Source organism: Myxine glutinosa, chromosome 8, assembly GCF_964187855.1.
Source record: "Myxine glutinosa chromosome 8, kmMyxGlut1.1, whole genome shotgun sequence".
In the NCBI taxonomy this organism is placed as follows: domain Eukaryota; kingdom Metazoa; phylum Chordata; class Myxini; order Myxiniformes; family Myxinidae; genus Myxine; species Myxine glutinosa.
The window spans coordinates 14030175-14056161 of record NC_136268.1 but is presented as its reverse complement, the minus strand read 5'-3'; the positions used below and the strand labels follow the sequence as shown (position 1 = coordinate 14056161).

Genomic DNA, 25987 nt, shown 5'->3' with positions numbered 1-25987 from the left:
CCCTCTATTTACATGAAATGGTTTGGTCCAAAGCGAACGGCTTGCGAGTACGGTGACAATCCCCCCCCTCTATTTACATGAAATGGTTTGGTCCAAAGCGAACGGCTTCGGAGTTTGGTAAAGAAATCGCCATAGCGTGCCCAAACGCGCAGGAAAGCGAAAGAATCGCAAATTTAAGGAAATGCCCGTACTTCCGTAAGGAAGAGAAAAGAAATGAAAAGGAAAAACATTCCAAACCGCGAGGGAAAACAACACGGCACGTCGACACAACAACGTGTCCTGTGATTGGCCGTACGTCGCTGCCAGTAGCTGCCCCCCAAAAAAAGCTTTCACCGTCCGGCGACTGAATTTAAGGGGAAAAATAAAACGCTCTTCGCTTAAAACAACGCCCTTCGCTCTGACTGAATTGGGACAATGTTTTTATGTTTTTAATTGAATTACTATCCGTAATGGCGCACGCTCTCACGGGAGCTCCGGAAGGTCGTATATCGCAGTTACGATGAATCGCAAATTAGTTTTTATTTGTTTTAAAACATAGTTTAACGCCAACATAGCGCCAACATAGTTTGCAAACGTGAAATAAATGAATACGCTCTCAAATGTGCCGTCCGAGGCAGAGTCTGTTCGCCACGTTCGGCACACGTGATAGCTCGCTGCTCTCTGATTGGTTGAATCGTTTTTTGGACATAGCTCGGTAACTGCTTGTCCGATTAATTTCAAACCTTGAAAAGGCACATCCTCGGGTCCCCAGCAATATACCTGGCAAGTTTCAAGTATATCGGACCAGTAGTTGTCGAGAAACAGCGGTCACAGACAAACATACATACAAACATACAAACATACAAACATACAAACATACAAACATACACACAGAGATTGCTGGAATTATAGATAGATAGACGGTGGCTTGCAAACCGAGCCTCAATGTCGGCGTACAGAAGCTTTTTTTTTTTAATCACAATAAATACAAGGCACAGGGAGGTGACATTCGCTGAACGTGATGTGCAAAGTGCGCAGAGTAAACCGAGTGTGTATTTACGTCTATAGGATATCTAATAAATAAAGATGATATAAGCACTCTGACACTAGGCCCAGGCTTCAGACTTTGGCCCGCTCACATGGCTGCACCATCAAATAAACTGTTCCAACCCGTCATTTTTGATGTACTTTATACCAGTAGAAAATAAGGGGCATTCAAAAAATTTCGTGTGCATGCTGGACTACCCTTGTGATTTTAGGAGGAACCAAGTAATGCTCTAGAAAAGTTTATATAAAGGGGCGCCAATTTGATTTTTACACCTGCGTGAAGAAATAAATGTATATTTTTTGCCAGATGTAGGGCGCCCCTTTATATGAACTTTTCTTGAGCATTACTTGGTTCCTCCTAAGAACTCAAGGCTAGACACGAGTTTTTTTATTTTCTATAGTTCGGCATTTTCTACAAGCTATAGTCCCTTCTTTTCTAGAGTTTTCCACATGGCACACACCATATAAAGGGGTCTTTTCTATGCCCCTGGCATTCTTCCCAAGAATGGCAATGGCATTTCGTATTGCTGATCTGAGAGATGAACATCTTTCTGGACTGTAGAAAGAAGCCTTTTGTCCTCTAAGCTTCTTTCACCTTTGGCCTTCAACAGAATACAACTTCCATATACTCACTTGGGCATGCCTTACCAGATTGTTGTAGCTTTGATTATGCTAATCTTGAGAGAATGCGATGACTCACTCCAACATCATCGGTGTCTACAGCACTTTGGTCCACAATTCCTTCTCTTCCCCAACCCAGATCAGTCCTCTTACCATGTGGATCGTTGCTCGTGGGAGGAATTATGTCTCGAGGTGTTAAAGCTCGGGCACAGTTGTAACCAATAAGAAGCCCAACTTCAGCATAATGGAGTGGTACCAGCTCGTTAGCAATTTTACGCAGGTGTGGGCATTTGTTTGTAACTTCTGGTGTTTGTATGAGACCTATAAGGTCATAATAAGCTCAATATGCCAGGTTCCATGATTGGATAATATGCAGTAAGTTAGCAGCATCCCTAACAAGAGCGTTGGTGCTGCCGGAGCAGTGTCTTGGCATGGGGTATGCTGATTTGTTTACAATTGCGTTGTATGTGAATCATTTGGAACATTCTGTGATGCACAACTCCCTGACACCTGATGTTTATTTGGAACACTCTGTGATGCACAACTCCCTGACACCTGATGTTTCAGGTGCACCCAGATCTAGCCCTTTTGACTCCCGTTCATTGACATCACCAATCAAATCAATCACCAACCCCCCCCCCCCCCCCCCCCCCCGCACAAACCACACCTCACTCTGGCCCGAGAGTTACCTGTTTTTCACTGAAGTGAACTTTGCTTTCTTAAATCTTGTTTTGAAAACTGTGTTTATTGCTTTGTGTAGTTCAGAGATTAGAATATGACGAATAAGTTGTCCTAACCCCGTACCTGATTGAATCGTTTCTTGTTTGTTCTCAACATTTGGAAGAGAAAGCTTTGTCAGGTGAGCTCTTGATTATTAATAAATAGAGCAAGTTTTGTAACGTGATCTGTTTGTAGGTGATCTATTGATTATTAATAAATAGAGCAAGTTTTGTAAGGTGATCTATTGATTATTAATAAATAGAGCAAGTTTTGTAAGGTGATCTATTGATTATTAATAAATAGGGCAAGCTTTGTAAGGTGATCTATTGATTATTAATAAATAGAGCAAGTTTTGTAAGGTGATCTATTGATCATTAATAAATAGAGCAAGTTTTGTAAGGTGATCTATTGATTATTAATAAATAGAGCAAGTTTTGTAAGGTGATCTATCGATTATTAATAAATAGAGCAAGTTTTGTAACGTGATCTGTTTGTAGGTGATCTATTGATTATTAATAAATAGAGCAAGTTTTGTAAGGTGATCTATTGATTATTAATAAATAGAGCAAGTTTTGTAAGGTGATCTATTGATTATTAATAAATAGAGCAAGTTTTGTAAGGTGATCTATTGATTATTAATAAATAGAGCAAGTTTTGTAAGGTGATCTATTGATTATTAATAAATAGAGCAAGTTTTGTAAGGTGATCTATTGATTATTAATAAATAGAGCAAGTTTTGTAAGGTGATCTATTGATTATTAATAAATAGAGCAAGTTTTGTAAGGTGATCTATTGATCATTAATAAATAGAGCAAGTTTTGTAAGGTGATCTATTGATTATTAATAAATAGAGCAAGTTTTGTAAGGTGATCTATTGATTATTAATAAATAGAGCAAGTTTTGTAAGGTGATCTATTGATCATTAATAAATAGAGCAAGTTTTGTAAGGTGATCTATTGATTATTAATAAATAGAGCAAGTTTTGTAAGGTGATCTATTGATCATTAATAAATAGAGCAAGTTTTGTAAGGTGATCTATTGATCATTAATAAATAGAGCAAGTTTTGTAAGGTGATCTATTGATCATTAATAAATAGAGCAAGTTTTGCAACGTGATCTGTTTGTAGGTGATCTATTGATCATTAATAAATAGAGCAAGTTTTGTAAGGTGATCTCTTGATCATTAATAAATAGAGCAAGTTTTGCAACGTGATCTGTTTGTAGGTGATCTATTGATTATTAATAAATAGAGCAAGTTTTGTAAGGTGATCTATTGATTATTAATAAATAGAGCAAATTTTGTAAGGTGATCTATTGATCATTAATAAATAGAGCAAGTTTTGTAAGGTGATCTATTGATTATTAATAAATAGAGCAAGTTTTGTAAGGTGATCTATTGATTATTAATAAATAGAGTAAGTTTTGTAAGGTGATCTATTGATCATTAATAAATAGAGCAAGTTTTGTAAGGTGATCTATTGATCATTAATAAATAGAGCAAGTTTTGTAAGGTGATCTATTGATCATTAATAAATAGAGCAAGTTTTGCAACGTGATCTGTTTGTAGGTGATCTATTGATCATTAATAAATAGAGCAAGTTTTGTAAGGTGATCTCTTGATCATTAATAAATAGAGCAAGTTTTGCAACGTGATCTGTTTGTAGGTGATCTATTGATTATTAATAAATAGAGCAAGTTTTGTAAGGTGATCTATTGATTATTAATAAATAGAGCAAATTTTGTAAGGTGATCTATTGATCATTAATAAATAGAGCAAGTTTTGTAAGGTGATCTATTGATTATTAATAAATAGAGCAAGTTTTGTAAGGTGATCTATTGATTATTAATAAATAGAGCAAGTTTTGTAAGGTGATCTATTGATCATTAATAAATAGAGCAAGTTTTGTAAGGTGATCTATTGATCATTAATAAATAGAGCAAGTTTTGTAAGGTGATCTATTGATCATTAATAAATAGAGCAAGTTTTGCAACGTGATCTGTTTGTAGGTGATCTATTGATCATTAATAAATAGAGCAAGTTTTGTAAGGTGATCTCTTGATCATTAATAAATAGAGCAAGTTTTGCAACGTGATCTGTTTGTAGGTGATCTATTGATTATTAATAAATAGAGCAAGTTTTGTAAGGTGATCTATTGATTATTAATAAATAGAGCTAATTTTGTAAGGTGATCTATTGATCATTAATAAATAGAGCAAGTTTTGTAAGGTGATCTATTGATCATTAATAAATAGAGCAAGTTTTGTAAGGTGATCTATTGATCATTAATAAATAGAGCAAGTTTTGTAAGGTGATCTATTGATCATTAATAAATAGAGCAAGTTTTGTAAGGTGATCTATTGATCATTAATAAATAGAGCAAGTTTTGTAAGGTGATCTATTGATCATTAATAAATAGAGCAAGTTTTGTAAGGTGATCTATTGATCAGTAATAAATAGAGCAAGTTTTGTAAGGTGATCTATTGATTATTAATAAATAGAGCAAGTTTTGTAAGGTGATCTATTGATTATTAATAAATAGAGCAAGTTTTGTAAGGTGATCTATTGATCATTAATAAATAGAGCAAGTTTTGTAAGGTGATCTATTGATCATTAATAAATAGAGCAAGTTTTGTAAGGTGATCTATTGATCATTAATAAATAGAGCAAGTTTTGCAACGTGATCTGTTTGTAGGTGATCTATTGATCATTAATAAATAGAGCAAGTTTTGTAAGGTGATCTCTTGATCATTAATAAATAGAGCAAGTTTTGCAACGTGATCTGTTTGTAGGTGATCTATTGATTATTAATAAATAGAGCAAGTTTTGTAAGGTGATCTATTGATTATTAATAAATAGAGCAAATTTTGTAAGGTGATCTATTGATCATTAATAAATAGAGCAAGTTTTGTAAGGTGATCTATTGATCATTAATAAATAGAGCAAGTTTTGTAAGGTGATCTATTGATCATTAATAAATAGAGCAAGTTTTGTAAGGTGATCTATTGATCATTAATAAATAGAGCAAGTTTTGTAAGGTGATCTATTGATCATTAATAAATAGAGCAAGTTTTGTAAGGTGATCTATTGATCATTAATAAATAGAGCAAGTTTTGTAAGGTGATCTATTGATCATTAATAAATAGAGCAAGTTTTGTAAGGTGATCTATTGATTATTAATAAATAGAGCAAGTTTTGTAAGGTGATCTATTGATCATTAATAAATAGAGCAAGTTTTGTAAGGTGATCTATTGATCATTAATAAATAGAGCAAGTTTTGTAAGGTGATCTATTGATCATTAATAAATAGAGCAAGTTTTGCAACGTGATCGGTTTGTAGGTGATCTATTGATCATTAATAAATAGAGCAAGTTTTGTAAGGTGATCTCTTGATCATTAATAAATAGAGCAAGTTTTGCAACGTGATCTGTTTGTAGGTGATCTATTGATTATTAATAAATAGAGCAAGTTTTGCAAGGTGATCTATTGATTATTAATAAATAGAGCAAATTTTGTAAGGTGATCTATTGATCATTAATAAATAGAGCAAGTTTTGTAAGGTGATCTATTGATTATTAATAAATAGAGCAAGTTTTGTAAGGTGATCTATTGATTATTAATAAATAGAGTAAGTTTTGTAAGGTGATCTATTGATCATTAATAAATAGAGCAAGTTTTGTAAGGTGATCTATTGATCATTAATAAATAGAGCAAGTTTTGTAAGGTGATCTATTGATCATTAATAAATAGAGCAAGTTTTGCAACGTGATCTGTTTGTAGGTGATCTATTGATCATTAATAAATAGAGCAAGTTTTGTAAGGTGATCTCTTGATCATTAATAAATAGAGCAAGTTTTGCAACGTGATCTGTTTGTAGGTGATCTATTGATTATTAATAAATAGAGCAAGTTTTCTAAGGTGATCTATTGATTATTAATAAATAGAGCAAATTTTGTAAGGTGATCTATTGATCATTAATAAATAGAGCAAGTTTTGTAAGGTGATCTATTGATTATTAATAAATAGAGCAAGTTTTGTAAGGTGATCTATTGATTATTAATAAATAGAGCAAGTTTTGTAAGGTGATCTATTGATCATTAATAAATAGAGCAAGTTTTGTAAGGTGATCTATTGATCATTAATAAATAGAGCAAGTTTTGTAAGGTGATCTATTGATCATTAATAAATAGAGCAAGTTTTGCAACGTGATCTGTTTGTAGGTGATCTATTGATCATTAATAAATAGAGCAAGTTTTGTAAGGTGATCTCTTGATCATTAATAAATAGAGCAAGTTTTGCAACGTGATCTGTTTGTAGGTGATCTATTGATTATTAATAAATAGAGCAAGTTTTGTAAGGTGATCTATTGATTATTAATAAATAGAGCAAGTTTTGTAAGGTGATCTATTGATTATTAATAAATAGAGCAAATTTTGTAAGGTGATCTATTGATCATTAATAAATAGAGCAAGTTTTGTAAGGTGATCTATTGATCATTAATAAATAGAGCAAGTTTTGTAAGGTGATCTATTGATCATTAATAAATAGAGCAAGTTTTGTAAGGTGATCTATTGATCATTAATAAATAGAGCAAGTTTTGTAAGGTGATCTATTGATCATTAATAAATAGAGCAAGTTTTGTAAGGTGATCTATTGATCATTAATAAATAGAGCAAGTTTTGTAAGGTGATCTATTGATCATTAATAAATAGAGCAAGTTTTGCAAGGTGATCTATTGATCATTAATAAATAGAGCAAGTTTTGTAAGGTGATCTATTGATCATTAATAAATAGAGCAAATTTTGCAAGGTGATCTATTGATCATTAATAAATAGAGCAAGTTTTGTAAGGTGATCTATTGATCATTAATAAATAGAGCAAGTTTTGTAAGGTGATCTATTGATCATTAATAGATAGAGCAAGTTTTGTAAGGTGATATATTGATCATTAATAAATAGAGCAAGTTTTGTAAGGTGATCTATTGATCATTAATAAATAGAGCAAGTTTTGTAAGGTGATCTATTGATCATTAATAAATAGAGCAAGTTTTGTAAGGTGATGTATTGATCATTAATAAATAGAGCAAGTTTTGTAACGTGATCTGTTTGTAGGTGATCTATTGATTATTAATAAATAGAGCAAGTTTTGTAAGGTGATCTATTGATTATTAATAAATAGAGCAAGTTTTGTAAGGTGATCTATTGATTATTAATAAATAGGGCAAGCTTTGTAAGGTGATCTATTGATTATTAATAAATAGAGCAAGTTTTGTAAGGTGATCTATTGATCATTAATAAATAGAGCAAGTTTTGTAAGGTGATCTATTGATTATTAATAAATAGAGCAAGTTTTGTAAGGTGATCTATCGATTATTAATAAATAGAGCAAGTTTTGTAACGTGATCTGTTTGTAGGTGATCTATTGATTATTAATAAATAGAGCAAGTTTTGTAAGGTGATCTATTGATTATTAATTAATAGAGCAAGTTTTGTAAGGTGATCTATTGATTATTAATAAATAGAGCAAGTTTTGTAAGGTGATCTATTGATTATTAATAAATAGAGCAAGTTTTGTAAGGTGATCTATTGATTATTAATAAATAGAGCAAGTTTTGTAAGGTGATCTATTGATTATTAATAAATAGAGCAAGTTTTGTAAGGTGATCTATTGATTATTAATAAATAGAGCAAGTTTTGTAAGGTGATCTATTGATCATTAATAAATAGAGCAAGTTTTCTAAGGTGATCTATTGATCATTAATAAATAGAGCAAGTTTTGTAAGGTGATCTATTGATTATTAATAAATAGAGCAAGTTTTGTAAGGTGATCTATTGATTATTAATAAATAGAGCAAGTTTTGTAAGGTGATCTATTGATTATTAATAAATAGAGCAAGTTTTGTAAGGTGATCTATTGATCATTAATAAATAGAGCAAGTTTTGTAAGGTGATCTATTGATTATTAATAAATAGAGCAAGTTTTGTAAGGTGATCTATTGATCATTAATAAATAGAGCAAGTTTTGTAAGGTGATCTATTGATCATTAATAAATAGAGCAAGTTTTGTAAGGTGATCTATTGATCATTAATAAATAGAGCAAGTTTTGCAACGTGATCTGTTTGTAGGTGATCTATTGATCATTAATAAATAGAGCAAGTTTTGTAAGGTGATCTCTTGATCATTAATAAATAGAGCAAGTTTTGCAACGTGATCTGTTTGTAGGTGATCTATTGATTATTAATAAATAGAGCAAGTTTTGTAAGGTGATCTATTGATTATTAATAAATAGAGCAAATTTTGTAAGGTGATCTATTGATCATTAATAAATAGAGCAAGTTTTGTAAGGTGATCTATTGATCATTAATAAATAGAGCAAGTTTTGTAAGGTGATCTATTGATCATTAATAAATAGAGCAAGTTTTGTAAGGTGATCTATTGATCATTAATAAATAGAGCAAGTTTTGTAAGGTGATCTATTGATCATTAATAAATAGAGCAAGTTTTGTAAGGTGATCTATTGATCATTAATAAATAGAGCAAGTTTTGTAAGGTGATCTATTGATCAGTAATAAATAGAGCAAGTTTTGTAAGGTGATCTATTGATTATTAATAAATAGAGCAAGTTTTGTAAGGTGATCTATTGATTATTAATAAATAGAGCAAGTTTTGTAAGGTGATCTATTGATCATTAATAAATAGAGCAAGTTTTGTAAGGTGATCTATTGATCATTAATAAATAGAGCAAGTTTTGTAAGGTGATCTATTGATCATTAATAAATAGAGCAAGTTTTGCAACGTGATCTGTTTGTAGGTGATCTATTGATCATTAATAAATAGAGCAAGTTTTGTAAGGTGATCTCTTGATCATTAATAAATAGAGCAAGTTTTGCAACGTGATCTGTTTGTAGGTGATCTATTGATTATTAATAAATAGAGCAAGTTTTGTAAGGTGATCTATTGATTATTAATAAATAGAGCAAATTTTGTAAGGTGATCTATTGATCATTAATAAATAGAGCAAGTTTTGTAAGGTGATCTATTGATCATTAATAAATAGAGCAAGTTTTGTAAGGTGATCTATTGATCATTAATAAATAGAGCAAGTTTTGTAAGGTGATCTATTGATCATTAATAAATAGAGCAAGTTTTGTAAGGTGATCTATTGATCATTAATAAATAGAGCAAGTTTTGTAAGGTGATCTATTGATCATTAATAAATAGAGCAAGTTTTGTAAGGTGATCTATTGATCATTAATAAATAGAGCAAGTTTTGTAAGGTGATCTATTGATTATTAATAAATAGAGCAAGTTTTGTAAGGTGATCTATTGATCATTAATAAATAGAGCAAGTTTTGTAAGGTGATCTATTGATCATTAATAAATAGAGCAAGTTTTGTAAGGTGATCTATTGATCATTAATAAATAGAGCAAGTTTTGCAACGTGATCGGTTTGTAGGTGATCTATTGATCATTAATAAATAGAGCAAGTTTTGTAAGGTGATCTCTTGATCATTAATAAATAGAGCAAGTTTTGCAACGTGATCTGTTTGTAGGTGATCTATTGATTATTAATAAATAGAGCAAGTTTTGCAAGGTGATCTATTGATTATTAATAAATAGAGCAAATTTTGTAAGGTGATCTATTGATCATTAATAAATAGAGCAAGTTTTGTAAGGTGATCTATTGATTATTAATAAATAGAGCAAGTTTTGTAAGGTGATCTATTGATTATTAATAAATAGAGTAAGTTTTGTAAGGTGATCTATTGATCATTAATAAATAGAGCAAGTTTTGTAAGGTGATCTATTGATCATTAATAAATAGAGCAAGTTTTGTAAGGTGATCTATTGATCATTAATAAATAGAGCAAGTTTTGCAACGTGATCTGTTTGTAGGTGATCTATTGATCATTAATAAATAGAGCAAGTTTTGTAAGGTGATCTCTTGATCATTAATAAATAGAGCAAGTTTTGCAACGTGATCTGTTTGTAGGTGATCTATTGATTATTAATAAATAGAGCAAGTTTTCTAAGGTGATCTATTGATTATTAATAAATAGAGCAAATTTTGTAAGGTAATCTATTGATCATTAATAAATAGAGCAAGTTTTGTAAGGTGATCTATTGATTATTAATAAATAGAGCAAGTTTTGTAAGGTGATCTATTGATTATTAATAAATAGAGCAAGTTTTGTAAGGTGATCTATTGATCATTAATAAATAGAGCAAGTTTTGTAAGGTGATCTATTGATCATTAATAAATAGAGCAAGTTTTGTAAGGTGATCTATTGATCATTAATAAATAGAGCAAGTTTTGCAACGTGATCTGTTTGTAGGTGATCTATTGATCATTAATAAATAGAGCAAGTTTTGTAAGGTGATCTCTTGATCATTAATAAATAGAGCAAGTTTTGCAACGTGATCTGTTTGTAGGTGATCTATTGATTATTAATAAATAGAGCAAGTTTTGTAAGGTGATCTATTGATTATTAATAAATAGAGCAAGTTTTGTAAGGTGATCTATTGATTATTAATAAATAGAGCAAATTTTGTAAGGTGATCTATTGATCATTAATAAATAGAGCAAGTTTTGTAAGGTGATCTATTGATCATTAATAAATAGAGCAAGTTTTGTAAGGTGATCTATTGATCATTAATAAATAGAGCAAGTTTTGTAAGGTGATCTATTGATCATTAATAAATAGAGCAAGTTTTGTAAGGTGATCTATTGATCATTAATAAATAGAGCAAGTTTTGTAAGGTGATCTATTGATCATTAATAAATAGAGCAAGTTTTGTAAGGTGATCTATTGATCATTAATAAATAGAGCAAGTTTTGCAAGGTGATCTATTGATCATTAATAAATAGAGCAAGTTTTGTAAGGTGATCTATTGATCATTAATAAATAGAGCAAATTTGGCAAGGTGATCTATTGATCATTAATAAATAGAGCAAGTTTTGTAAGGTGATCTATTGATCATTAATAAATAGAGCAAGTTTTGTAAGGTGATCTATTGATCATTAATAGATAGAGCAAGTTTTGTAAGGTGATATATTGATCATTAATAAATAGAGCAAGTTTTGTAAGGTGATCTATTGATCATTAATAAATAGAGCAAGTTTTGTAAGGTGATCTATTGATCATTAATAAATAGAGCAAGTTTTGTAAGGTGATGTATTGATCATTAATAAATAGAGCAAGTTTTGTAACGTGATCTGTTTGTAGGTGATCTATTGATTATTAATAAATAGAGCAAGTTTTGTAAGGTGATCTATTGATTATTAATAAATAGAGCAAGTTTTGTAAGGTGATCTATTGATTATTAATAAATAGGGCAAGCTTTGTAAGGTGATCTATTGATTATTAATAAATAGAGCAAGTTTTGTAAGGTGATCTATTGATCATTAATAAATAGAGCAAGTTTTGTAAGGTGATCTATTGATTATTAATAAATAGAGCAAGTTTTGTAAGGTGATCTATCGATTATTAATAAATAGAGCAAGTTTTGTAACGTGATCTGTTTGTAGGTGATCTATTGATTATTAATAAATAGAGCAAGTTTTGTAAGGTGATCTATTGATTATTAATTAATAGAGCAAGTTTTGTAAGGTGATCTATTGATTATTAATAAATAGAGCAAGTTTTGTAAGGTGATCTATTGATTATTAATAAATAGAGCAAGTTTTGTAAGGTGATCTATTGATTATTAATAAATAGAGCAAGTTTTGTAAGGTGATCTATTGATTATAAATAAATAGAGCAAGTTTTGTAAGGTGATCTATTGATCATTAATAAATAGAGCAAGTTTTCTAAGGTGATCTATTGATCATTAATAAATAGAGCAAGTTTTGTAAGGTGATCTATTGATTATTAATAAATAGAGCAAGTTTTGTAAGGTGATCTATTGATTATTAATAAATAGAGCAAGTTTTGTAAGGTGATCTATTGATCATTAATAAATAGAGCAAGTTTTCTAAGGTGATCTATTGATCATTAATAAATAGAGCAAGTTTTGTAAGGTGATCTATTGATTATTAATAAATAGAGCAAGTTTTGTAAGGTGATCTATTGATTATTAATAAATAGAGCAAGTTTTGTAAGGTGATCTATTGATTATTAATAAATAGAGCAAGTTTTGTAAGGTGATCTATTGATCATTAATAAATAGAGCAAGTTTTGTAAGGTGATCTATTGATTATTAATAAATAGAGCAAGTTTTGTAAGGTGATCTATTGATCATTAATAAATAGAGCAAGTTTTGTAAGGTGATCTATTGATCATTAATAAATAGAGCAAGTTTTGTAAGGTGATCTATTGATCATTAATAAATAGAGCAAGTTTTGCAACGTGATCTGTTTGTAGGTGATCTATTGATCATTAATAAATAGAGCAAGTTTTGTAAGGTGATCTCTTGATCATTAATAAATAGAGCAAGTTTTGCAACGTGATCTGTTTGTAGGTGATCTATTGATTATTAATAAATAGAGCAAGTTTTGTAAGGTGATCTATTGATTATTAATAAATAGAGCAAATTTTGTAAGGTGATCTATTGATCATTAATAAATAGAGCAAGTTTTGTAAGGTGATCTATTGATTATTAATAAATAGAGCAAGTTTTGTAAGGTGATCTATTGATTATTAATAAATAGAGTAAGTTTTGTAAGGTGATCTATTGATCATTAATAAATAGAGCAAGTTTTGTAAGGTGATCTATTGATCATTAATAAATAGAGCAAGTTTTGTAAGGTGATCTATTGATCATTAATAAATAGAGCAAGTTTTGCAACGTGATCTGTTTGTAGGTGATCTATTGATCATTAATAAATAGAGCAAGTTTTGTAAGGTGATCTCTTGATCATTAATAAATAGAGCAAGTTTTGCAACGTGATCTGTTTGTAGGTGATCTATTGATTATTAATAAATAGAGCAAGTTTTGTTCGGTGATCTATTGATTATTAATAAATAGAGCAAATTTTGTAAGGTGATCTATTGATCATTAATAAATAGAGCAAGTTTTGTAAGGTGATCTATTGATTATTAATAAATAGAGCAAGGTTTGTAAGGTGATCTATTGATTATTAATAAATAGAGCAAGTTTTGTAAGGTGATCTATTGATCATTAATAAATAGAGCAAGTTTTGTAAGGTGATCTATTGATCATTAATAAATAGAGCAAGTTTTGTAAGGTGATCTCTTGATCATTAATAAATAGAGCAAGTTTTGCAACGTGATCTGTTTGTAGGTGATCTATTGATTATTAATAAATAGAGCAAGTTTTGTAAGGTGATCTCTTGATTATTAATAAATAGAGCAAATTTTGTAAGGTGATCTATTGATTATTAATAAATAGAGCAAGTTTTGTAAGGTGATCTATTGATTATTAATAAATAGAGCAAGTTTTGTAAGGTGATCTATTGATCATTAATAAATAGAGCAAGTTTTGTAAGGTGATCTATTGATTATTAATAAATAGAGCAAGTTTTGTAAGGTGATCTATTGATCATTAATAAATAGAGCAAGTTTTGTAAGGTGATCTATTGATCATTAATAAATAGAGCAAGTTTTGTAAGGTGATCTATTGATCATTAATAAATAGAGCAAGTTTTGCAACGTGATCTGTTTGTAGGTGATCTATTGATCATTAATAAATAGAGCAAGTTTTGTAAGGTGATCTCTTGATCATTAATAAATAGAGCAAGTTTTGCAACGTGATCTGTTTGTAGGTGATCTATTGATTATTAATAAATAGAGCAAGTTTTGTAAGGTGATCTATTGATCATTAATAAATAGAGCAAGTTTTGCAACGTGATCTGTTTGTAGGTGATCTATTGATCATTAATAAATAGAGCAAGTTTTGTAAGGTGATCTCTTGATCATTAATAAATAGAGCAAGTTTTGCAACGTGATCTGTTTGTAGGTGATCTATTGATTATTAATAAATAGAGCAAGTTTTCTAAGGTGATCTATTGATTATTAATAAATAGAGCAAATTTTGTAAGGTGATCTATTGATCATTAATAAATAGAGCAAGTTTTGTAAGGTGATCTATTGATTATTAATAAATAGAGCAAGTTTTGTAAGGTGATCTATTGATTATTAATAAATAGAGCAAGTTTTGTAAGGTGATCTATTGATCATTAATAAATAGAGCAAGTTTTGTAAGGTGATCTATTGATCATTAATAAATAGAGCAAGTTTTGTAAGGTGATCTATTGATCATTAATAAATAGAGCAAGTTTTGCAACGTGATCTGTTTGTAGGTGATCTATTGATCATTAATAAATAGAGCAAGTTTTGTAAGGTGATCTCTTGATCATTAATAAATAGAGCAAGTTTTGCAACGTGATCTGTTTGTAGGTGATCTATTGATTATTAATAAATAGAGCAAGTTTTGTAAGGTGATCTATTGATTATTAATAAATAGAGCAAGTTTTGTAAGGTGATCTATTGATTATTAATAAATAGAGCAAATTTTGTAAGGTGATCTATTGATCATTAATAAATAGAGCAAGTTTTGTAAGGTGATCTATTGATCATTAATAAATAGAGCAAGTTTTGTAAGGTGATCTATTGATCATTAATAAATAGAGCAAGTTTTGTAAGGTGATCTATTGATCATTAATAAATAGAGCAAGTTTTGTAAGGTGATCTATTGATCATTAATAAATAGAGCAAGTTTTGTAAGGTGATCTATTGATCATTAATAAATAGAGCAAGTTTTGTAAGGTGATCTATTGATCATTAATAAATAGAGCAAGTTTTGCAAGGTGATCTATTGATCATTAATAAATAGAGCAAGTTTTGTAAGGTGATCTATTGATCATTAATAAATAGAGCAAATTTGGCAAGGTGATCTATTGATCATTAATAAATAGAGCAAGTTTTGTAAGGTGATCTATTGATCATTAATAAATAGAGCAAGTTTTGTAAGGTGATCTATTGATCATTAATAGATAGAGCAAGTTTTGTAAGGTGATATATTGATCATTAATAAATAGAGCAAGTTTTGTAAGGTGATCTATTGATCATTAATAAATAGAGCAAGTTTTGTAAGGTGATCTATTGATCATTAATAAATAGAGCAAGTTTTGTAAGGTGATGTATTGATCATTAATAAATAGAGCAAGTTTTGTAACGTGATCTGTTTGTAGGTGATCTATTGATTATTAATAAATAGAGCAAGTTTTGTAAGGTGATCTATTGATTATTAATAAATAGAGCAAGTTTTGTAAGGTGATCTATTGATTATTAATAAATAGGGCAAGCTTTGTAAGGTGATCTATTGATTATTAATAAATAGAGCAAGTTTTGTAAGGTGATCTATTGATCATTAATAAATAGAGCAAGTTTTGTAAGGTGATCTATTGATTATTAATAAATAGAGCAAGTTTTGTAAGGTGATCTATCGATTATTAATAAATAGAGCAAGTTTTGTAACGTGATCTGTTTGTAGGTGATCTATTGATTATTAATAAATAGAGCAAGTTTTGTAAGGTGATCTATTGATTATTAATTAATAGAGCAAGTTTTGTAAGGTGATCTATTGATTATTAATAAATAGAGCAAGTTTTGTAAGGTGATCTATTGATTATTAATAAATAGAGCAAGTTTTGTAAGGTGATCTATTGATTATTAATAAATAGAGCAAGTTTTGTAAGGTGATCTATTGATTATTAATAAATAGAGCAAGTTTTGTAAGGTGATCTATTGATCATTAATAAATAGAGCAAGTTTTCTAAGGTGATCTATTGATCATTAATAAATAGAGCAAGTTTTGTAAGGTGATCTATTGATTATTAATAAATAGAGCAAGTTTTGTAAGGTGATCTATTGATTATTAATAAATAGAGCAAGTTTTGTAAGGTGATCTATTGATCATTAATAAATAGAGCAAGTTTTCTAAGGTGATCTATTGATCATTAATAAATAGAGCAAGTTTTGTAAGGTGATCTATTGATTATTAATAAATAGAGCAAGTTTTGTAAGGTGATCTATTGATTATTAATAAATAGAGCAAGTTTTGTAAGGTGATCTATTGATTATTAATAAATAGAGCAAGTTTTGTAAGGTGATCTATTGATCATTAATAAATAGAGCAAGTTTTGTAAGGTGATCTATTGATTATTAATAAATAGAGCAAGTTTTGTAAGGTGATCTATTGATCATTAATAAATAGAGCAAGTTTTGTAAGGTGATCTATTGATCATTAATAAATAGAGCAAGTTTTGTAAGGTGATCTATTGATCATTAATAAATAGAGCAAGTTTTGCAACGTGATCTGTTTGTAGGTGATCTATTGATCATTAATAAATAGAGCAAGTTTTGTAAGGTGATCTCTTGATCATTAATAAATAGAGCAAGTTTTGCAACGTGATCTGTTTGTAGGTGATCTATTGATTATTAATAAATAGAGCAAGTTTTGTAAGGTGATCTATTGATTATTAATAAATAGAGCAAATTTTGTAAGGTGATCTATTGATCATTAATAAATAGAGCAAGTTTTGTAAGGTGATCTATTGATTATTAATAAATAGAGCAAGTTTTGTAAGGTGATCTATTGATTATTAATAAATAGAGTAAGTTTTGTAAGGTGATCTATTGATCATTAATAAATAGAGCAAGTTTTGTAAGGTGATCTATTGATCATTAATAAATAGAGCAAGTTTTGTAAGGTGATCTATTGATCATTAATAAATAGAGCAAGTTTTGCAACGTGATCTGTTTGTAGGTGATCTATTGATCATTAATAAATAGAGCAAGTTTTGTAAGGTGATCTCTTGATCATTAATAAATAGAGCAAGTTTTGCAACGTGATCTGTTTGTAGGTGATCTATTGATTATTAATAAATAGAGCAAGTTTTGTTCGGTGATCTATTGATTATTAATAAATAGAGCAAATTTTGTAAGGTGATCTATTGATCATTAATAAATAGAGCAAGTTTTGTAAGGTGATCTATTGATTATTAATAAATAGAGCAAGGTTTGTAAGGTGATCTATTGATTATTAATAAATAGAGCAAGTTTTGTAAGGTGATCTATTGATCATTAATAAATAGAGCAAGTTTTGTAAGGTGATCTATTGATCATTAATAAATAGAGCAAGTTTTGTAAGGTGATCTCTTGATCATTAATAAATAGAGCAAGTTTTGCAACGTGATCTGTTTGTAGGTGATCTATTGATTATTAATAAATAGAGCAAGTTTTGTAAGGTGATCTCTTGATTATTAATAAATAGAGCAAATTTTGTAAGGTGATCTATTGATCATTAATAAATAGAGCAAGTTTTGTAAGGTGATCTATTGATCATTAATAAATAGAGCAAGTTTTGTAAGGTGATCTATTGATCATTAATAAATAGAGCAAGTTTTGTAAGGTGATCTATTGATCATTAATAAATAGAGCAAGTTTTGTAAGGTGATCTATTGATCATTAATAAATAGAGCAAGTTTTGTAAGGTGATCTATTGATCATTAATAAATAGAGCAAGTTTTGTAAGGTGATCTATTGATCATTAATAAATAGAGCAAGTTTTGTAAGGTGATCTATTGATTATTAATAAATAGAGCAAGTTTTGTAAGGTGATCTATTGATCATTAATAAATAGAGCAAGTTTTGTAAGGTGATCTATTGATCATTAATAAATAGAGCAAGTTTTGTAAGGTGATCTATTGATCATTAATAAATAGAGCAAGTTTTGCAACGTGATCGGTTTGTAGGTGATCTATTGATCATTAATAAATAGAGCAAGTTTTGTAAGGTGATCTCTTGATCATTAATAAATAGAGCAAGTTTTGCAACGTGATCTGTTTGTAGGTGATCTATTGATTATTAATAAATAGAGCAAGTTTTGCAAGGTGATCTATTGATTATTAATAAATAGAGCAAATTTTGTAAGGTGATCTATTGATCATTAATAAATAGAGCAAGTTTTGTAAGGTGATCTATTGATTATTAATAAATAGAGCAAGTTTTGTAAGGTGATCTATTGATTAATTAATAAATAGAGTAAGTTTTGTAAGGTGATCTATTGATCATTAATAAATAGAGCAAGTTTTGTAAGGTGATCTATTGATCATTAATAAATAGAGCAAGTTTTGTAAGGTGAGCTATTGATCATTAATAAATAGAGCAAGTTTTGCAACGTGATCTGTTTGTAGGTGATCTATTGATCATTAATAAATAGAGCAAGTTTTGTAAGGTGATCTCTTGATCATTAATAAATAGAGCAAGTTTTGCAACGTGATCTGTTTGTAGGTGATCTATTGATTATTAATAAATAGAGCAAGTTTTCTAAGGTGATCTATTGATTATTAATAAATAGAGCAAATTTTGTAAGGTGATCTATTGATCATTAATAAATAGAGCAAGTTTTCTAAGGTGATCTATTGATTATTAATAAATAGAGCAAGTTTTGTAAGGTGATCTATTGATTATTAATAAATAGAGCAAGTTTTGTAAGGTGATCTATTGATCATTAATAAATAGAGCAAGTTTTGTAAGGTGGTCTATTGATCATTAATAAATAGAGCAAGTTTTGTAAGGTGATCTATTGATCATTAATAAATAGAGCAAGTTTTGCAACGTGATCTGTTTGTAGGTGATCTATTGATCATTAATAAATAGAGCAAGTTTTGTAAGGTGATCTCTTGATCATTAATAAATAGAGCAAGTTTTGCAACGTGATCTGTTTGTAGGTGATCTATTGATTATTAATAAATAGAGCAAGTTTTGTAAGGTGATCTATTGATTATTAATAAATAGAGCAAGTTTTGTAAGGTGATCTATTGATTATTAATAAATAGAGCAAATTTTGTAAGGTGATCTATTGATCATTAATAAATAGAGCAAGTTTTGTAAGGTGATCTATTGATCATTAATAAATAGAGCAAGTTTTGTAAGGTGATCTATTGATCATTAATAAATAGAGCAAGTTTTGTAAGGTGATCTATTGATCATTAATAAATAGAGCAAGTTTTGTAAGGTGATCTATTGATCATTAATAAATAGAGCAAGTTTTGTAAGGTGATCTATTGATCATTAATAAATAGAGCAAGTTTTGCAAGGTGATCTATTGATCATTAATAAATAGAGCAAGTTTTGTAAGGTGATCTATTGATCATTAATAAATAGAGCAAATTTTGCAAGGTGATCTATTGATCATTAATAAATAGAGCAAGTTTTGTAAGGTGATCTATTGATCATTAATAAATAGAGCAAGTTTTGTAAGGTGATCTATTGATCATTAATAGATAGAGCAAGTTTTGTAAGGTGATATGTTGATCATTAATAAATAGAGCAAGTTTTGTAAGGTGATCTATTGATCATTAATAAATAGAGCAAGTTTTGTAAGGTGATCTATTGATCATTAATAAATAGAGCAAGTTTTGTAAGGTGATGTATTGATCATTAATAAATAGAGCAAGTTTTGTAAGGTGATCTATTGATCATTAATAAATAGAGCAAGTTTTGTAAGGTGATCTATTGATCATTAATAAATAGAGCAAGTTTTGTAAGGTGATCTATTGATTATTAATAAATAGAGCAAGTTTTGTAAGGTGATCTATTGATCATTAATAAATAGAGCAAGTTTTGTAAGGTGATCTATTGATTATTAATAAATAGAGCAAGTTTTGTAAGGTGATCTATTGATCATTAATAAATAGAGCAAGTTTTGTAAGGTGATCTATTGATCATTAATAAATAGAGCAAGTTTTGTAAAGTGATCTATTGATTATTAATAAATAGAGCAAGTTTTGTAAGGTGATCTATTGATCATTAATAAATAGAGCAAGTTTTGTAAGGTGATCTATTGATTATTAATAAATAGAGCAAGTTTTGTAAGGTGATCTATTGATTATTAATAAATAGAGCAAGTTTTGTAAGGTGATCTATTGATTATTAATAAATAGAGCAAGTTTTGTAAGGTGATCTATTGATTATTAATAAATAGAGCAAGTTTTGTAAGGTGATCTATTGATCATTAATAAATAGAGCAAGTTTTCTAAGGTGATCTATTGATCATTAATAAATAGAGCAAGTTTTGTAAGGTTATCTATTGATTATTAATAAATAGAGCAAGTTTTGTAAGGTGATCTATTGATCATTAATAAATAGAGCAAGTTTTGTAAGGTGATCTTTTGATTATTAATAAATAGAGCAAGTTTTGTAAGGTGATCTATTGATCATTAATAAATAGAGCAAGTTTTGTAAGGTGATCTATTGATTATTAATAAATAGAGCAAGTTTTGTAAGGTGATCTATTGATCATTAATAAATAGAGCAAGTTTTGTATGGTGATCTATTGATTATTAATAAATAGAGCAAGTTTTGTAAGGTGATCTATTGATCATTAATAAATAGAGCAAGTTTTGTAAGGTGATTTATTGATCATTAATAAATAGAGCAAGTTTTGTAAGGTGATCTATTGATTATTAATAAATAGAGCAAGTTTTGTAAGGTGATCTATTGATCATTAATAAATAGAGCAAGTTTTGTAAGGTGATCTATTGATCATTAATAAATAGAGCAAGTTTTGTAAGGTGATCTATTGATCATTAATAAATAGAGCAAGTTTTGTAAGGTGATCTATTGATTATTAATAAATAGAGCAAGTTTTGTAAGGTGATCTATTGATTATTAATAAATAGAGCAAGTTTTGTAAGGTGATCTATTGATTATTAATAAATAGAGCAAGTTTTGTAAGGTGATCTATTGATTATTAATAAATAGAGCAAGTTTTGTAAGGTGATCTATTGATCATTAATAAATAGAGCAAGTTTTGTAAGGTGATCTATTGATTATTAATAAATAGAGCAAGTTTTGTAAGGTGATCTATTGATTATTAATAAATAGAGCAAGTTTTGTAAGGTGATCTATTGATTATTAATAAATAGAGCAAGTTTTGTAAGGTGATCTATTGATTATTAATAAATAGAGCAAGTTTTGTAAGGTGATCTATTGATCATTAATAAATAGAGCAAGTTTTGTAAGGTGATCTATTGATTATTAATAAATAGAGCAAGTTTTGTAAGGTGATCTATTGATTATTAATAAATAGAGCAAGTTTTGTAAGGTGATCTATTGATTATTAATAAATAGAGCAAGTTTTGTAAGGTGATCTATTGATTATTAATAAATAGAGCAAGTTTTGTAAGGTGATCTATTGATTATTAATAAATAGAGCAAGTTTTGTAAGGTGATCTATTGATCATTAATAAATAGAGCAAGTTTTGTAAGGTGATCTATTGATTATTAATAAATAGAGCAAGTTTTGTAAGGTGATCTATTGATTATTAATAAATAGAGCAAGTTTTGTAAGGTGATCTATTGATCATTAATAAATAGAGCAAGTTTTGTAAGGTGATCTATTGATTATTAATAAATAGAGCAAGTTTTGTAAGGTGATCCCTTGATGACTAATAGAGCAAGTTTTGTAAGGTGATCTCTTGATTATTAATAGAGCAAGTTTTGTAAGGTGATCTATTGATCATTAATAAATAGAGCAAGTTTTGTAAGGTGATCTATTGATCATTAATAAATAGAGCAAGTTTTGTAAGGTGATCTCTTGATTATTAATAGAGCAAGTTTTGTAAGGTGATCTCTTGATTATTAATAGAGCAAGATTTGTAAGGTGATCACTTGATTATTAATAAATAGAGCAAGTTTTGTCAGGTGATCTCTTGATTATTAATAGAGCAAGTTTTGTAAGGTGATCTCTTGATTATTAATAGAGCAAGTTTTGTAAGGTGATCACTTGATTATTAATAGAGCACGTTTTGTCAGGTGATCTCTTGATTACTAATAGAGCAAGTTTTGTAAGGTGATCTCTTGATTACTAATAGAGCAAGTTTTGTAAGGTGATCTCTTGATTATTAATAGAGCAAGTTTTGTAAGGTGATCACTTGATTATTAATAGAGCACGTTTTGTCAGGTGATCTCTTGATTACTAATAGAGCAAGTTTTGTCAGGTGATCTCTTGATTACTAATAGAGCAAGTTTTGTAAGGTGATCTCTTGATTATTAATAGAGCAAGTTTTGTAAGGTGATCACTTGATTACTAATAGAGCAAGTTTTGTAAGTTGATCTCTTGATTACTAATAGAGCAAGTTTTGTCAGATGATCTCTTGATTACTAATAGAGCAAGTTTTGTAAGGTGATCTCTTGATTACTAATAGAGCAGGTTTTGTAAGGTGATCTCTTGATTATTAATAGAGCAAGTTTTGCAAGGTGATCTATTGATTATTATTAATAAATAGAGCAAGTTTTGCAAGGTGATCTATTGATTATTATTAATAAATAGAGCAATTTTTGTTAGGTGATCTCTTGATTACGAATAGAGCAAGTTTTGCAAGGTGATCTATTGATTATAATTAATAAATAGAGCAAGTTTTGCAAGGTGATCTATTGATTATTATTAATAAATAGAGCAAGTTTTGTAAGGTGATCTATTGATTATTAATAGAGCAAGTTTTGTAATGTGATCTATTGATTATTATTAATAAATAGAGCAAGTTTTGAAAGGTGATCAATTGATTATTATTAATAAATAGGGCAAGTTTTGTAAGGTTATCTATTGATTATTAATAGAGCAAGTTTTGTAAGGTGATCTATTGATTATTAATAATAAATAGAGCAAGTTTTGAAAGGTGATCTATTGATTATTATTAATAAATAGAGCAAGTTTTGTAAGGTGATCTATTGATTATTATTAATAGAGCAAGTTTTGCAAGGTGCTCTATTGATTATTAATAGAGCAAGTTTTGTAAGGTGATCTATTGATTATTATTAACTAGGGCATGCCCGTACTATATATATGCCCGTACTATATATCTATCTAAAATTATATCCCCCCCCTCTATTTACATGAAATGGTTTGGTCCATTCGCAACGCCAAAGCGAACGGCGAACGGCTTGCGAGTACAGTGACAACCCCCCCCCCCCCCCCTCTATTTACATGAAATGGTTTCGTCCATTCGCAACGACCACAGAACCCCCCCCTCTATTTACATGGAATGGTTTGGTCCATTCGCAACGCCGGCACACGCGATCGTTCGCTGCTCTCTGATTGGTTGAATCGTTTTTTGGACATAGCTCGGTAAGTAATTGTCCGATTAATATGAAACCTTGAAAAGGCACATCCTCGGGTCCCCAGCAATATACCTGGCAAGTTAAAAGTATATCGGACCCGTGGTTGTCGAGAAACAGCGGTCACAGACAAACAAACGTACAGACAGAGATTACTGGAATTATAGATAGATAAATAGAGCAAGTTTTGCAAGGTGATCTATTGATTATTATTAATAAATAGAGCAAGTTTTGAAAGGTGATCTATTGATTATTATTAATAAATAGAGCAAGTTTTGTAAGGTGATCTATTGATTATTAATAGAGCAAGTTTTGCAAGGTGATCCATTGATTATTATTAATAAATAGAGCAAGTTTTGCAAGGTGATCTATTGATTATTATTAATAAATAGAGCAAGTTTTGTAAGGTGATCTATTGATTATTTATTATTAATAAATAGAGCAAGTTTTGTGAGGTGATCTATTGATTATTAATAGAGCAAGTTTTGTAAGGTGATCTCTTGATTATTAATAGAGCAAGTTTTGAAAGGTGATCCATTGATTATTAATAGAGCAAGTTTTGTAAGGTGATCTCTTGATTACTAATAGAGCAAGTTTTGTAAGGTGATCTCTTGATTATTAATAGAGCAAGTTTTGTAAGGTGATCTCTTGATTACTAACAGAACAAGTTTTGCAAGGTGATCTATTGATTATTATTAATAAATAGAGCAAGTTTTGCAAGGTGATCTATTGATTATTATTAATAAATAGAGCAAGTTTTGTAAGGTGATCTATTGATTATTAATAGAGCAAGTTTTGTAATGTGATCTATTGATTATATTATTCATAAATAGAGCAAGTTTTGAAAGGTGATCTATTGATTATTATTAATAAATAGAGCAAGTTTTGTAAGGTTATCTATTGATTATTAATAGAGCAAGTTTTGTAAGGTGATCTATTGATTATTAATAATAAATAGAGCAAGTTTGAAAGGTGATCTATTGATTATTATTAATAAATAGAGCAAGTTTTGTAAGGTGATCTATTGATTATTAATAGAGCAAGTTTTGCAAGGTGATCTATTGATTATTATTAATAAATAGAGCAAGTTTTGCAAGGTGATCTATTGATTATTATTAATAAATAGAGCAAGTTTTGTAATGTGATCTATTGATTATTTATTATTAATAAATAGAGCAAGTTTTGTAAGGTGATCTATTGATTATTATTAATAAATAGAGCAAGTTTTGAAGGTGATCTATTGATTATTATTAATAAATAGAGCAAGTTTTGTAAGGTGATCTATTGATTATTATTAATAAATAGAGCAAGTTTTGTAAGGTGATCTATTGATTATTAATAGAGCAAGTTTTGCAAGGTGATCTATTGATTATTATTAATAAATAGAGCAAGTTTTGCAAGGTGATCTATTGATTATTATTAATAAATAGAGCAAGTTTTGTAAGGTGATCTATTGATTATTAATAGAGCAAGTTTTGTAATGTGATCTATTGATTACTAATAGAGCACGTTTTGTCAGGTGATCTATTGATTATTAATAGAGCAAGTTTTGCAAGGTGATCTATTGATTATTATTAATAAATAGAGCAAGTTTTGTATGGTTATCTATTGATTATTAATAGAGCAAGTTTTGTAATGTGATCTATTGATTATTATTAATAAATAGAGCAAGTTTTGAAAGGTGATCTATTGATTATTATTAATAAATAGAGCAAGTTTTGTAAGGTTATCTATTGATTATTAATAGAGCAAGTTTTGTAAGGTGATCTATTGATTATTAATAATAAATAGAGCAAGTTTTGAAAGGTGATCTATTGATTATTATTAATAAATAGAGCAAGTTTTGTAAGGTGATCTATTGATTATTAATAGAGCAAGTTTTGCAAGGTGATCTATTGATTATTATTAATAAATAGAGCAAGTTTTGTAATGTGATCTATTGATTACTAATAGAGCAAGTTTTGTAAGGTGATCCATTGATTATTAATAGAGCACGTTTTGTCAGGTGATCTCTTGATTACTAATAGAGCAAGTTTTGTGAGGTGATCTCTTGATTATTAATAGAGCAAGTTTTGTAAGGTGATCTCTTGATTACTAATAGAGCATGTTTTGTCAGGTGATCTCTTGATTATTAATAGAGCACGTTTTGTCAGGTGATCTCTTGATTACTAATAGAGCAAGTTTTGTCAGGTGATCTCTTGATTATTAATAGAGCACGTTTTGTAAGGTGATCCATTGATTATTAATAGAGCAAGTTTTGTAAGGTGATCTCTTGATTACTAATAGAGCAGGTTTTGTAAGGTGATCTCTTGATTATTAATAGAGCAAGTTTTGCAAGGTGATCTATTGATTATTATTAATAAATAGAGCAAGTTTTGCAAGGTGAGCTATTGATTATTATTAATAAATAGAGCAAGTTTTGTCAGGTGATCTCTTGATTATTAATAGAGCACGTTTTGTAAGGTGATCCATTGATTATTAATAGAGCAAGTTTTGTAAGGTGATCACTTGATTATTAATAGAGCACGTTTTGTCA

General features: G+C 28.9%; 1 protein-coding gene across 1 annotated transcript in view; it reads left to right on the top strand.

Annotated features, from left to right (window-relative positions):
- Window positions 1-2417: 2417 nt before the first annotated feature.
- LOC144893223 (xanthine dehydrogenase/oxidase-like) overlaps window positions 2418-25987 on the top strand; it is a 268917-nt gene continuing 245347 nt past the window's right edge. The window contains exon 1 of the mRNA XM_078782951.1: window positions 2418-2506. The gene's annotated coding sequence lies outside the window, so the exon portion shown is untranslated. The remainder of the gene's footprint in view (window positions 2507-25987) is intronic.